Raw genomic sequence first — 14,609 nt, 5'->3', positions numbered from 1 at the left:
CAGATAAAATTTGTGACACTGGCATCGTTGACAAATAAATACTATTTCTGAAGCAAGAAAAAACCCCACAAGAACAAAACATTGTGGATTTGAATGGATGCCTGGAAAACAGTGAGAACATGCCAAGTTATTTATTTTTCCTAAGAACATGCTTGCATGCATCTGCTCAAGGGATTTTCTGAATAAATTGCTTCTTTCTGTTTAAGAGAATTTGTTCTTAGGGTTTCTCTGGTATTCTTCAGGTTCTAGCAAACTTCAAGAATTTAAATTCAAAATATTTTTACAAGTACTGCCAGCATAATGAGACATTGTATGAGGAGCTACCTCTTCATGATTACTATTTTCCTGGTCTCTCATTTTTTGTGTAATACTTCTTTGAAGTCATGGTGACCTGGTGATCACTCCAGAGGAGCTCACTTTCTTCTGCAGTTTCCATGTGACCTCACATGTCACTTCTAACATTCCCAGTCTGTTCTAGCCACTCTATACTTTAGATATTTGAGCAGCTCAGCAGAACAGAGACATTTTTCCTGCTTCAGTCTGAGGTCCTGTTTTTGTGCTATGGTCTCTGGGCAAAAAAAAGGCATGCAATTCTAAAGAAGGTAACAGAAACTTACTGTTTTACAAAGGTGTCTTTCTGTGTGAATGAGTGCTTTAGGCTGCTCACAGAAGCAGCACCAAAGGTACTAGCAACACCAGGTTCAATATGAAAGTGAAATCATAATGAAGTTCATTGCTCAGCTCACTCTACTTCTTGCTAAATGGTTAAAGCACACAGATGAAAAACTGGACTGAAACGTAAAATGAATTAATCACAAACTAAGATCAACCAAAAATTATCTGTGTGGAATATGGAAATGTGTAAAGGTGTGACAGAGTGAGGAAGACAAAAAAAACGGGAGACCCTCCCACTCAATCATAAGTCTCAGCGTGGACTCCTGTGCAAAACTTAGCTCTGGATTTGAGCACTAGTTTGTGCCTAAAGAGTTCAACAGCACTAAAACAATCATCTAATTTAAACAATTTACTAAAGATTCTGTAGAATTTACTTCAACCCCAATTTATAGGCTTTACTTGTCAATCTAAGGTACTTAAGAGATTCCAGGTACATTTTCTGTAGCATATTCACACAAACCCAGCGTACATACAAGGTACCTGTGAGAATTCTCCCTTGATCTCACTGAAGTGCTCAGAGAGTTCTCTGGCTCTGAGAAGCCCCAGTCTAAGGGAGGTTGCTGGTCACAGCCCAGTGTGGTCCAGGAGAGCTCAAAGTGTCTCGCTTAGGACTGCTGCTTATAGGTTCGCAAGAGAATTGACTTTTAACACGTTGACATCTTGGCCCCAATTCCAGTTGGTAACTTCCTCGTAAAGCTCAACAACAAAAACATTGTTCCTCTTGGCTTGTTTTTCAGGTGAAAAAAAATAAGTTTCCAATGGTGTTTGTGAAAACCAGGAGCTTTTTAGACAGCACCTGTTCCTGGGAGCAGACAATGTTTCTTATAAGCTGAAGAGGAGCTGAGCACAGGCACTGTTTATCAAGAAAAAGGCCTTATGAACTTCTCTGAAATCATAGTGTGGCCCGAGGTCCAGGACAGGGAGAAATGGACTACCAGACTTTTTAATGTTTCTGGGATGGGGTTTTTTTCAGTGTTTTGAGCATTTTTTGGTTTGAGTGGGTTTTAAGTTGCTGTTGCTTTTGCTCTAATGGGCCAAAACTAACTTCTTACTTCTAATGGAAAGAAATATGTGTAAAGGAAAGCTTTTTTCAGTTCTCAGTTTTCTTATTTTGATGGAAAAAATAGACTATGGGCTGAAATATTTTATTTTCAGTTTAAATACTTTTTTCAACTTCAGAAGAAAATTTTAAAATGCTATTTGTGGAACCTCCAGTACACAGATTGCACTTGATGTCATGTAAGCATCTGTTTTCTGTCAAATATTCTTTGACACACCCTCTGTCCATAATTAATCTTGTGAATAGAGATAAAAAAATGTTCTGCTTGTAAGACAAAAGTCAGAAGTCCTGCACTGTATAAATAGTTTTCAGATGCAATTCAAACAACCATTTTCATTAATCATCTTTTTAATTTATAATGTAATAGTGGAGTAAAATGCAAGATATTAAATATTATTATTCAAATCACTTAATTGAAACAGAAAATTACAAGGGAAAATGAAAGATGATTCCGATCTTTTTTATACTGTCACATTTAAAAGATTTTGTCCCTAATCACAGCAGGGAGTATTATTTGAGGAATACTATTCTGATGTCCTAATGATCTTCACCTATTTATAAGGTTGATTTCTTTGCCAGACTTTTAGTCAGGTTTGCTTCCCTGCTATAAAGTCCCCCTTTGTGGTAATCCTCATTTTCCCGGCCTGTCTGGAATGTTCTTATCACTGCCTTATGCGTTTTCATCAAAAGTGCTCAACACATTTCAGAAAGACTATGCTCCAAACAAATACAGCTCTCTTAGTATTTCTGCTAAGGTTTGCTGAAACAGAAAATTTCTCTGTTCTCTCAGCAAGTCCATCCCTGTACAGCATTGGTTTTTTCCCCAGCAGTCCAACACTACTTATGAAGGTTCATAGCTCCCAGGCTGCTCCAGACTTTGCAGGGTCGGGAATGGCACCATGGTATTGTCTTCACTGTTTCCACCAGGTGGTTATTTTGGACCCTAGACCCCATTCAGAGTCTTCCTTTGTTCATCCTCAGCTGCTGGAATGAGTGGCATGTTACCATAGATAGCTATCCTGCAGACAAGAGGACGGATAATTTGGTTACTTAGCGGCAGCTGTCGTGGCCTGGGCAGTGTCACGGGTGCTCTGACTTTCCCAGAGAAGTGTCCTTGGGAGGACACTCTTGGGCACACAGGCACTCCCTGCCCTGCCGAGAACAATCGCAGCTCTGAGCCCTGAAAGGAGCTTTTGAGTGATTGCAGCTCTTCAGGCGACATCCAGGCGACACGGAAGGAGGGACAGGAGCTTTCTGTGGTGTTCTGCAAGGAGCCTTTGTTCTGGATCCAGGGATGAGGAGAGCTCCAGCTACCACAAAGGGGTCAGGGACAAAAGACTCCAGATAGTCAGAGGGAAACAGGGGTTTATATATAGGAGCATCAGGACTAGTCAACTGAGGGTTCAGGGGTGGAGCAAAGGGGAAGGATCAATGAGGTACACAGAATTTGCATGAGGTGCATAAAATTTGCATGGAATGCAAGGCATGCTGGAGTGACTCCTTTTGTTGCCTCAACTAAAGGAACTCATCCAGGCGCTTTCCCTCCAAGGGAGGGTTGTGGGTTCTTTGTTTATCAGCCCATTGGCCCCCACAGGTACCTGCTAGTATGGGCCCTAATTTTCTGCCCCTGAAGATCCTTCCTGTTTCAATCAAGTCAGTTGAAAGTTTGGGGATGCTCAGAGTGCCATTGTCTAATGCAAAGAAAATGCCATTTCTGATGCCTGACTTCTGCTCTTTGTGTTTACTGCAGCTGAGCCCATAGCAACTGCAGTGGTGAATGTGAATAGTTTAACAGATCATCCTAAAGATGTGTGTGACTATTTCTAGGTAGACAGTTGTCTGGACATGCTTGGCATTGCTAATTGCAGTTTTATGTGCCTAGAATGGATGTTATGCCTCAGAGCAGCAGCCTGTAGAAATAGAAATAATTAATCCACCTGCAGTATCCCAAAAATTGCCTGCAGGGTGTCCACAGAGCCCCAGGGCTCCATGCTGCTCCCATCAATATCTGGCTGTGAGGATAACATGCTTATAAATTGCAACCAATTTGGGGCACCCACGCTGAAATATAGTGCTTAAGTGAAGAGAGAAGAGGGCATAAAGGGCAGCAAGGAAAGGCAATTTAAAAGGATGAAGTTGCTCTTGAACTGCTTGATTTGCCTCTTTCTTTAGGGGTGAATTAGATTGAAGGACAGACCTTACAAGCCCATTGCTAACATACATCAGCAGAAACTCTGACCCTGAACCTCTACAGTTCAATAGCTTTTAAGCTGTCTAATTCCTCTGCCTTTCCTCTGGTGTGGTGCAGCTATGTGATGTATGCATAGGATCAGCTGTCTGCTCAGGATTGCTCGTGTGTTGGGGTGTATGTATCCTGCAGCACAGGCAAGTCTCCTCATGGGTTTGTATTGTCAGCACGTTATCTGGCACTGCTCTGTCAGCCTCCACCACCTCCTGCCACTGCAGCGCAGCATCAAACCCTTTCCTCCTGCAAGGCCCCTCCTTTGTGTTCCCTGAGCCAAATGACGGCTCTATCTCTAGTCACTGAGGGAGTAGTACCAGGCTCTTCTACATTTTCCAGATCAGCCCAGTGTTTATTTTACCTGTTCTGTGGAGTAATATCCATTTTTGTCTCTTCTGTATAATCTTCATGTATGGGCCATGGAGGATAGATTTCACCAACTATGGAGGACAAATTATGAGAGGGTTAACTAATGTATGTGTTAAGATTGAAACTTGTGCTTTACCAGTAGAATTAAAACCATTGTTTTATTAAAATTTCTTGAATATTCTGATTTCAGATAGCTCTTCAGCGAGTATGAGAGGAGCTGTTTTCTAAGAGCATAAAAGAAGAGGATGCAGGGGTCTCTCTTGAGCCTCTGAGCTGACATGAGAATACCAACTGAAATAATGGTTATTAAGGACCATTATATATATAACATATATATATAACACCCATATATAACAGACACAGTGCTAGACAAAGAAACACACTGATTATTGCATTACATGTTGTTGTTTGGGGCTTTTTGGAAATATAAGAACTAAATCTCATATTCCACCAATCAAAAGATATTAGTCCTTGTCAGAAAGCTCTGGAAAAAAGGGAAATCATGCTGGTTTAATTTTTGCTAGTTGACCATTGCTTTTATTTATATAGATTAGAGAAGCTAGAGGTTGGAGAAATAAATGGGAATCATTATTTGTATAAAGCTGGTGAGCTGGAATTCCCACTGCCTCTATTTCAGTTACATTTCTTTCCTCCTCTTTTATTGCCCATTGTTTCTACATTCAAAGAAGAGGCAATGTAGAATGAAATGCTGCTAGTTCTGTAAGAAATACATCATCTAGACCACAATGGATTAGAAGGACTATTAAGGAATGCATGCTGGAAAAAGCAATTAATCTGCTGAGAAGTAATTTTCCAAGAGCAACATTTTTCACTGGCTACATATTTTAAGAGGTATCTCATTATTATTTAGCTCTCCTATAGGTTAGTGTCCTTCTCTCTTCCTTGCAAATGCCTTTAGAGAAGAGATAGCCTAGATTTCGACTGTACATATTCCTCTTCCTGGAACTTAAGCAGAACTTTGATGTCTTTCATTAGTGATATACTCATATAATCATAACTTACTTTTTAATCATAACTGATTTTTTTCTCAGAGTTTCTGCTGCTGTCTCTGTGTCCCTCTTTCCACAGAAACTCAAGTCAGGGGTCCAGTTTGTCATGCTGCTAGTTTAGGATCATTTTAAGCCAGCTTCTGTGTCCTGACCTACATGTCATCTGGCTGCTTCCTTCAGTGGTCTGAGAGCCAGTCACCAAGCTGTTCTTTTGTTCTCCTTCTGCGTGCTGATGTGCCACTAATGAAGGTGTGTGGTGGTGTGCTAAATCCCAAGCCAAGTGTTTTCCCTGATCACTGCCCTGCCAGCCCAGCTGTCTGCCTGCACCTGCTCTGTGCTCAGGCTGCCTGTGCTCCTCTTGCTGAAGCTTCCATTAACTGTACTTTCTGAGAAGCTTTTTGCATCCATGGTTTGGAGGAAAATTGCTAAAATGTATTTAGGGGTGGAGAATGAAAAGAAGGTGAAGGGTACCTCATCAGTCTTAATCAAACTGCTTTGATGTGAGCCAGAAGTGGTGGCTTTCCCTGTCTCTCACTCAGTATAACTCACCGCAGGCATGCTGGACAGCCAGTGTACAACTTATTAACAGTGACTAGGCCAGGCTGTGACCTTTCACTGCCTGCATAAATGATACAACCAGGTCTCCAGATGCAACGAAAAAGAGGTGCTCGTCTGCTCCAAGCTTCCACACTATGCTAGAATTGGCTTTAGACAATCAGTTCAGGGGAGAGATCACACTAAGAAAGCTTAAGGACCCCTACTGAGAGAATGGGCAGTAATTTTGCTGTCTCTGTGATGTTATTCCTGAGAAAACAGTCCAGCAGCACTGTCAGCTTCCAGTACAGTCAGGTGTGTAAGACCAGAGTGTTCTGCTAGACAAAAATACATGCCTAAACTGTTCCCTCCTTGTGCATTAATTTTTATCAGTCCTTTCCTCCATCTTCTTTAGAGACAGACAAGGTAACTGCATTATTCCTGCTGTTACTTCATGCATTTGATCATGTCCCTCCAAAAACAAACCTCATATCAAGATATGGAATGTGGAAACAGGAGGGGCAACCCAACTCATTTAAACCCAACTCACAGCTATATCAAAAGCACTGGGCTATCTCAGCATTGTACGTAGTGGATTACTTTTAACAAAAAACAGAAAAAAAAAAAGTCTGGAAACTCCTAGGTGTAAAGGAATGACAGTGAAGGATCTCATGCAGAAGTTTCTGTGCTGCCTCACTGTGTACTCAATGTGGAATCATAGGGAGTTCTATGCAGTGTGGGGAAAGACAGTCTTGTGTGTAACCTTCTGCAGCACAACAGCTCTCTGGAAAATTCAAGCCATGACACCTGTACCTAGTGTAATTTGTCTGTTAGCTTTTAAAAGGATGAAATACGAAAAGAGTTCTGAAGGAACTGTTCAGCCATGATATCCCCCAGGTGGGCTCCTTCCCTGTCTGATGAGGCCCAGAACAGTCACTGTTTTTAATGGGCATAAACAAGGAAGCAGCACAATGGATGAGAATCAAATCCTGCCCAACAAAGAAGGGGTTGAACAAAAAGCCATTACTAATGGTGTATTAAAGCACTGCATATGTGTAAAATTGCTTATCTATGGAAAATCAACCATTGAGCTCTGTGTTTCTACAACTGGTGAGAGTTAATAACACAGAAATAAAAGATTTACTTGAATTGTAGCATTACTTGGATCCAGAGTCTTTTCTACCTACCAGGCCCTCAGCTAAAATCATCCTTCATTACTAACAGTGAAACAAAAAATGTTGCATAAAAAGCTGAAAGGTAGTATCATATGATTTAACTTGCTGGGGATTTTTTTTTAATTTAAAATTTAAAATTGGGGATTTTTTTTCATTATTCTTTATTTGCTGGGTGAGAAAGAACCATTTGCATTAGTGTTGCTGTCATATTTAGTGACAATGAGCCTTTTCCTGCTTTCTCTTCTTTCTCTCTCTCCTTTCATACCACCCTCCAGCAACGTTAAAAGAAGGATTGAGAGACCACTGAATACAAATTGGGAGAGAGAAAGTGGGAATGGCACTGCCCCTCAAAGCTAGAAGCTTACAAGTCCCATGGAGCACTACCACAAAGAACAGATAACACTTCAACACTTTTCACTATGCTCTGCCAGGTCTGTGCCTCAGCTAGACCAACAGGAATTTTCTTCCTCTCCCTCAGAGAACCAGTTTTGCCCTGCTAGGCAAACTCCGGGACATCATCTTTAGCAAGAGCAACACACCTGTGCTTGAGATACAAATCACGTCAGCCAGTTGTTGCCTGTGTTTCATGCTATGCTGGGTTTGATTTATAATACCTGCATGGCACAATTCATCCAAGTCATGAAAAAGGTACAGTGAGTGCACACCATACAATTGAACGTGCCATCATTCATACTTCTGAAAAAGACTGCACAAAACCTTCTGAAGGATCTGACTGACCTTACGTGGAAAGAGGTTAAAACTGGAATATAAAATTCATTGATATAATATAAACTGGAATAAAACATTCATTGATGTGTGTGGGAATAGTGAAAAGGAAACTCAGACGAATCTATGCACTTTCCCCATTATCTGAGGGAATTTAAAATCTTCTGAGATTTATTTAAGACAATACTTAACTTTAGAAAAGGGAGTTAAAAAGTCAGTTTTAATTCTGGTGAACATTATAGACCAATGTAGAAACACCGCGAAATGTTCCTGTCATAAACATTAATAATGGTAGCAAACAGTCCTACACTTATCATCATGTCTCATCCATGTAATAGGCATGTGGTACAATACATTGTTCTCTGGGTGATGCAGCTGCTGTCTGTGTCTTTCTTGGAGAAGCTTTTTAGACTACATAAAAACTGGAGAAGAATTAAGCTGAATACAAGGTGATCTTCTGCAAAATACCAGATTAACAGGGCCTTTTCATCCTTTATCAAATCTACTTTAAATCTGCAGTCTTCTTTAGCTGGAGGCATTCTCCTTGATGATTGACTGCAATAGAAGCAGCCCTCAGATTGCATGCTGATAAAATGAAACTGTGTTTCAGCACTGCAGAGGTAGGTTGTGTGGAAAGCCATGACACTGAAGTGCTCTCTTTGACTGCAGTTCCACAGCCTAAGAGTGACTTCTGCATAATGTAGTGCAGAGAAAGGCCCAGAACCTTGCCATGCTCCCTGTTCGTGTTAAAAGACAAACTGTAACCAAAAAATTCTTACAAATCAGAAAAATTCAAAACAAAAACCAGCCTAAAATGCTCAAAATGTTACAGTTGCAGCAATCAAACCTATTGGCTGTGGTCCTGTTGCTGGGCACCACTGAAAGAGTCTGGCTCTTTCTTGTTTGCAGCTGCCCTTCAGGTTTTTGCATATTGATGGAGACCCTGCTGAATCTTCTCTTGCAGGCTGAACAGCCCCAGCTCTCTCAGCCTTTCCTTGTAGGACAGGTGCCCCAGTCAATTATCTTCGTGGCATTTTGCTGGACTGTCTCCAGTGTGCCTGTACCTCTTATACTGAGGAGCCCTCAGCAGGACTCAGACCTCCAGGTGCTGCCTCACCAGTCCTGAGGACAGAGAAAGGATCCTCTCTTCTGACCTGCTCACAACACCCTTCCCAGTGAATCCCAGGACAATATTATCCTACTTTGTGCAAGAAGTGTGCAAGGGTGCAGGGCTGGTTCCTGCTCAGCTTGGTGTCCTCAGATCTTTTTCTGCCCAGATGCTTCCCGAATTGCATAGCTCTCAGTCTCTTCGGGTGCCTGGGGTTGTTCACCCCCAAATGCAGGACTTTGCACTTGTACTTGTTGAAATGTGTAAGGTTTCTGTCAGCCCACTTCTTCAGCCTGTTATCATCTCTCATGATGCCAGTACAATCCTCTGGCATATCATTACTCCTCTGTTTTGTATCACTTGCAGACTTACTGGGGATATACTCTGAGCCATCATTCAGATCACTAATGAAGATGTTGCCTAGGGACCTTTTATTGCCACCTGGGGTACAATGCTATTTACTGACCTCCAAATACACCTTGCTCCATGGGTCTATCTCCCTGTTCGTGATTTGGCTCTTCATTTGTTCTTCAATCCATCTCATAGCATTTTCATCCAGCCTATACATTAACATCTTGTCCAAGAGGATTCTATGGGAGAGGGTATTAAAAGCTTTTTTAGCTGAAGTTCAGGTAGACAATATTTTGCTCTCCCTTCTTCTACTGAGCAGGTAATCCTCCCATACTATTCCTCAGTCCTGAACTAAAATTTTCTCCTTGCTTCACAGATATCACATGCTAACAGCTGTCTTCACATGAGAGGTGGTACCTTACGCATAGCAGGTGAGTGCAAATTGGTGTTTCACCACCAGGACAGTAGGGCAGCTCTGTTTAGAAGAGGAGGAGTTTTTATCTGAAATCATTCAGCTGGATGCTGAAAACAGGCTAGTGTTTACCTGAATTCCTCCTTGGGTTTATTATCCCTGCTGGAATAAACTGGAAGGATTGTCTGGGGAAGACACCAGCAGCAGGCAGTGACCTGTCTATCCCCCTTTAACTCTGATGACCAAAGCATCCTTAGCAGTGAATGCCATATTTCCATGTACCTCTGGACCTCGTAAAACAGAGAAAATGAATGGGAGAGGAAAGCCAGGCTGATCTCGACAGGAAGCTATGATCAGTAAAGTGCAGATCAGAGCAGGAGGGACACAGGTTTCAAAAAGAAGCTTGGGTGCAGTCCAGACACCCTTTACCCTGTCCTGCTCCTTCTGAGGTAAGGGATTCTTTGCTGCCCCCTTAGTGTGATAAAGAGTCAAGAATGTAAATGTTCCCTCCTCAAAATGACATTCCAGGGAAGAAATGAAGCTCGATGCCCTGGATCATTCATGAAGTCCTCATCTTTCAGGAAATTTCCCCATTGAAGTGGAAAGGTTTTCTAGCTGAAGAAACATATGGAAGTACATTTTATTTTATTTTATTTTATTTTATTTTATTTTATTTTATTTTATTTTATTTTATTTTATTTTATTTTATTTTATTTTATTTTATTTTATTTTTTTTTTATTTTATTTTATTTTATTTTATTTTATTTTATTTTACCTTATTTTATTTTATTTTATTTTATTTTGTACTGCCACTGTTGGAACACTCTCCCCCCTCAATATAATTTCTTGAGATAATATCGCAGCTTTTCATGAGGTTTATTTTTGACTGGTTTCATTATAACAAGACCCTATCAAGTCCAGTCACAGGGATAACTAGATGCCTAGCTGATGGCCTCAGCGCAGTTCAATAAGTATTCTGTTAATATGCAGTGTGTGGCTGCCTATAGTCATAATATTTATATTCTGATCAAATTATCTTTTACAGTTGTAATATATTCACAGGAGGATATTTAAATATACATTGCCTGGAGAGTCTTTGGGTTAATGTTATAAATAAAATGGACTCATTCTAACAATATTGTTCATTGTGCCTTCATTACTTACATAAATCTTTTTCTTCCCTAACTGCTTTTAGAGAACATTTTGTCTACATAAAACACTGATTTTATTTGGTGGTTTTACATACTTCATTAAGGTTGAAATTTTTAAAATACAACTTTTACTGTGATATCATAAAGTTGTGGGTTGATATTACTGTGTGTTGCTTGGCCATTTACATCTTGTGCTTGAATTCAGGCACCCCTCAGAAGGACAAGATGTAGATCCTGTAATCAAAACAGCTCTTTGGAGCATGGGTAAGAAACTATCAGGCAAGTGCCACAGGGTTTTCAGTGTCTTCCCACGCAGCCTGTGAAAACTGGTGCAATTTTCACTCGTCTTCAACTATTTCAGTGGATTGCCCAATGAGGCACCAATATATGTAGTGACAGCCCTTGTGGGTGTGATCCAGTTATTGTAAATGTATGTCAGTGGAGAGAGAGAAAAAAATGAACACACACCCAAGTTCCTGGTTAGACTGCAAGGAAACCATCAGTGAGTTTCTTAATGACTTGGATTACATATTTTTCTAATGTCAGATGGTCAGAAAATTTTGGATCATTCTGTATTACCATGGCTGAGGGAATGATATAATGGCTAAGGTATATATTGAGATCAGAAAGCTGATAGAGCTTGAGAACCTAGCCCATAATAAGGAGGTAAGAAGATCCCAAATCTCTGTTGCTCTAATAGAATTGTGAGAGGATATTTAACCTTCTCTCCTTCCATTCCTGGTCTGTACTGATCTGTACTGTAAGCTCCAGAATCACTGGGAATCTTTTCCACTTACTCTCTTCAAAGAGCACTGAAAAAATTGCTGTGTACTTTGACAGAGTTATAAATGCAATAAAATTTGCTGTAGAAATGTCATGTTTGTCTATAAAGTCTGCATTATGTCTGGGAATATTTATTCTTGGAAAAAAAAGCAACGAAAACAAAGACCAAGAGAAAGGAAACCAAATTATATTTTTAAAATAATCCAGTTTCATATGAGGTACATGCTCAATCTTTTTTATATGGAATTTGCATGTTAATTCATTAATTCTTCCTAAGGCCTGGTTGAGACAGTTAACTTCCTTTAATTCTAAATGCTTTAGTAGCCTTACTAAAGTCTAAAGGAATCAGTTATTTAATTGTAAATAAATTCTGCTTAATGATTTGTTAAGCTGTGATAGAAAGTGCAAAACCAGACAGAAGAGGGCTGTAAAAGGAGCATGTAACCTACCTTCATGTCTCACTGAAGGACAACCTCTACATAAGACATCCTGGCACATCATTGCCTAGCCTATCTTTAAAAGCTTCCAAAGGGGAAGATCAGAATTCTTTCTACAGCCCATTTTGCCTGATTTCCCTTAGTGACTAACATACAGCTTCCTTATGTTTAATTCCACTGCTTCCTGTCCTCTCCACTTTTTACACAAGAAATGTTATTTTCTGCCTCCTTACAGCAGTCCTTTATGTGTCTGAAGCTGTTGGCAGAGCTCCTTTCAAGTCTTTTTTTGGGAATTCCAGCTATGTAAACATCTGCTTATTCTTTCTGCTTGCCTGATGTGCCACATGTATTTCTCAAAATGTCAGGTCCCTATACTGTAAACAGTATTCTTGCTGAAGCCTTAGTTGGGATTGTATCTTGCATTCTCTAGTCATGCATCTCAGAAGATGCTTTTTTATATTTTCTTATGTTTAATGATAGAACATGCTTTTTTATGTTTAATTTTCTGTCAGTATTTAATCTGTGGATGAGATGAACTTTTATCAAGATGTAGAAACAACTAGTAATTTGTACATTACCATTGACACAACAATAAAATACTGAGTTCCTTATAAGCTGATTATGGCAAACAGAATAGGAGCCTCAGACCAGTTTTATCCCTGCCATTGAGTCATGAGGTGCAGAAAGATGCAGAAAGGACCCTCCTGCTTTCTAAAGACCTTCTCATTTAGGATCCCACTTAGCCTTAGAAAAGGAGAATCTTGTCTGTAATCAATTCTTCATGAGTATGTTTGAATCTAGGCAGCAACTTCAACTTTCAAACATCTCTGTATTTGTTATCATGGGTCTAAGAATTACAAAAAAAAAAAAAAAAAAGGAAACTAGCAAGTGTGGGGAGTTTCCTTGCTCCAAACTCTCAGCCACAACAATAAAGAAGGCATTCTCTGGAAATTCTATCTGAAGGTATGAAATCTTTACTGAGACAGGGGTCAAACACTGTCTTAGGATACCCAGAGAGGTTGTGTATTTTCCATCTATGGAGATACTCGAACCCCAAATGGATAGATCCCTGGGTAACCTGCTCTAGCTCAGCCTGGACTAGAGGATCACAAGACAGTCCTTTCAAAATTAACTGTTCTGTGGTTCTGTGAAGTGAATGAGCTCTGTTCTGTGGGTTAACTGCCTGTTGCCTTTTGGAGCTGCCAGTTTTAATATGTTCTGGCCCTTCTGAGTAATATACTTGGATTTTACTTCCATTTTGCTGAGGGAGAAAGGCACTCTTTCTTTAAAATCATGAACTTCTACTGTTAATCGCTCCTTACAAATTGCTGCTATTCATTGCCCTGCAACGAACAAGCTGTTACATTGAAAATCTTGTTTATGGACAAGAAGGAAGCACATTTAATTTATTAGTAAAGCCAAGAATCTGATGTTTGTTTAACTGAAATATCAAGGGATTCCTTGGTTTTAATCCAGCTCCAAGTGCTGCAAAAATTAAGGAATAGCAACACAGTGGGAGAACTGCTATGAAATTGTCATCACACATACATTTTCTCATTCATTTTATCTCTTTCTGTGTTGTGCTTACCGTCCCACTGCTCCCCTATCACAAGAGGTTTCTCACTGGTTGAAGTCACAGGGGGATGTTATTGGGAGCTATCAGCATCCAGAGGCCATTACCAGGAAGAATGTTCATGTTATGAATTCTTTGCCCCTCTAGGATCGCTTGGGATAATTTTTATATATTGCTAAGATACTTCTCTCTTCTACAGCATCTGCAGCTCCTTTAATATACCCTGGGCCATCTCAGAGTGTTCCCTCTTTGTTCTGTCGATTACCCCTGAGCCAAATTTGTCCAGGTCCAGGTTCACACTTTAGCTGACCATGGGCAACCTGTTTGCAGCTGTGCTCCTCTGTGCCACATCCTGGGCCCTTCTCAAGGCCTCTGCTGTCCTACCAGCCCCGGGTTTGTCAGCACTTTGTCATCAAGTTGCTGTTGCATAAATCTCATTGCTCATGAAGTAGCAGCTTGTCATTGCTGTCTGTGCAAAAACTGTGGTTGTACCAAGAGAAGCAAAAGTAAAACAGATCAGGGACAGGCACCTGGTCAGCTGGAGACATTGCTGCCACAGCCAAGAGAAGCAACAGAAAGCTACAGGCCAGCCAAGGACAGTTCAGAGAGGCAAACCTGAGAGGTCTCAGTGTACAGGTCTCACACATTGCTTGCAAAGCTTGTAGCTTTACAAAGAATGGCAGGGCTGTGTCAGAGGGCTTCATGATTACCAGACCTCTGGTATCTGGGTCTGTTCAAAGTTGCTGGCGTACTGTTATCAGTAGCAGTTGTCTCCTCATGCTGCCGTCCTGGTTCATCTTTAGCTAACGTCTGTTTCCCAAATAACACCTTCTCTTTAACAACCATATCCTGGTGAGGGTTACTCTCTCTGAAAAACCTTTCTTCAGCAGTCTGTTCTAAAAAACCCCATATCAACTGTGTGGGATAAAGGACACTATCACCTGATAGTGGTACTTTTCCAATTCTCTTTTCCAAATTGCTGTTTATTCATCCAGTTAATTCA

Source organism: Cyanistes caeruleus, chromosome Z (assembly GCF_971803275.1).
Source record: "Cyanistes caeruleus chromosome Z, bCyaCae1.hap1.1, whole genome shotgun sequence".
NCBI classification, from domain to species: Eukaryota; Metazoa; Chordata; class Aves; order Passeriformes; family Paridae; genus Cyanistes; species Cyanistes caeruleus.
The sequence above is the reverse complement of the archived record's forward strand: the minus strand, read 5'-3'. Positions refer to the sequence as shown.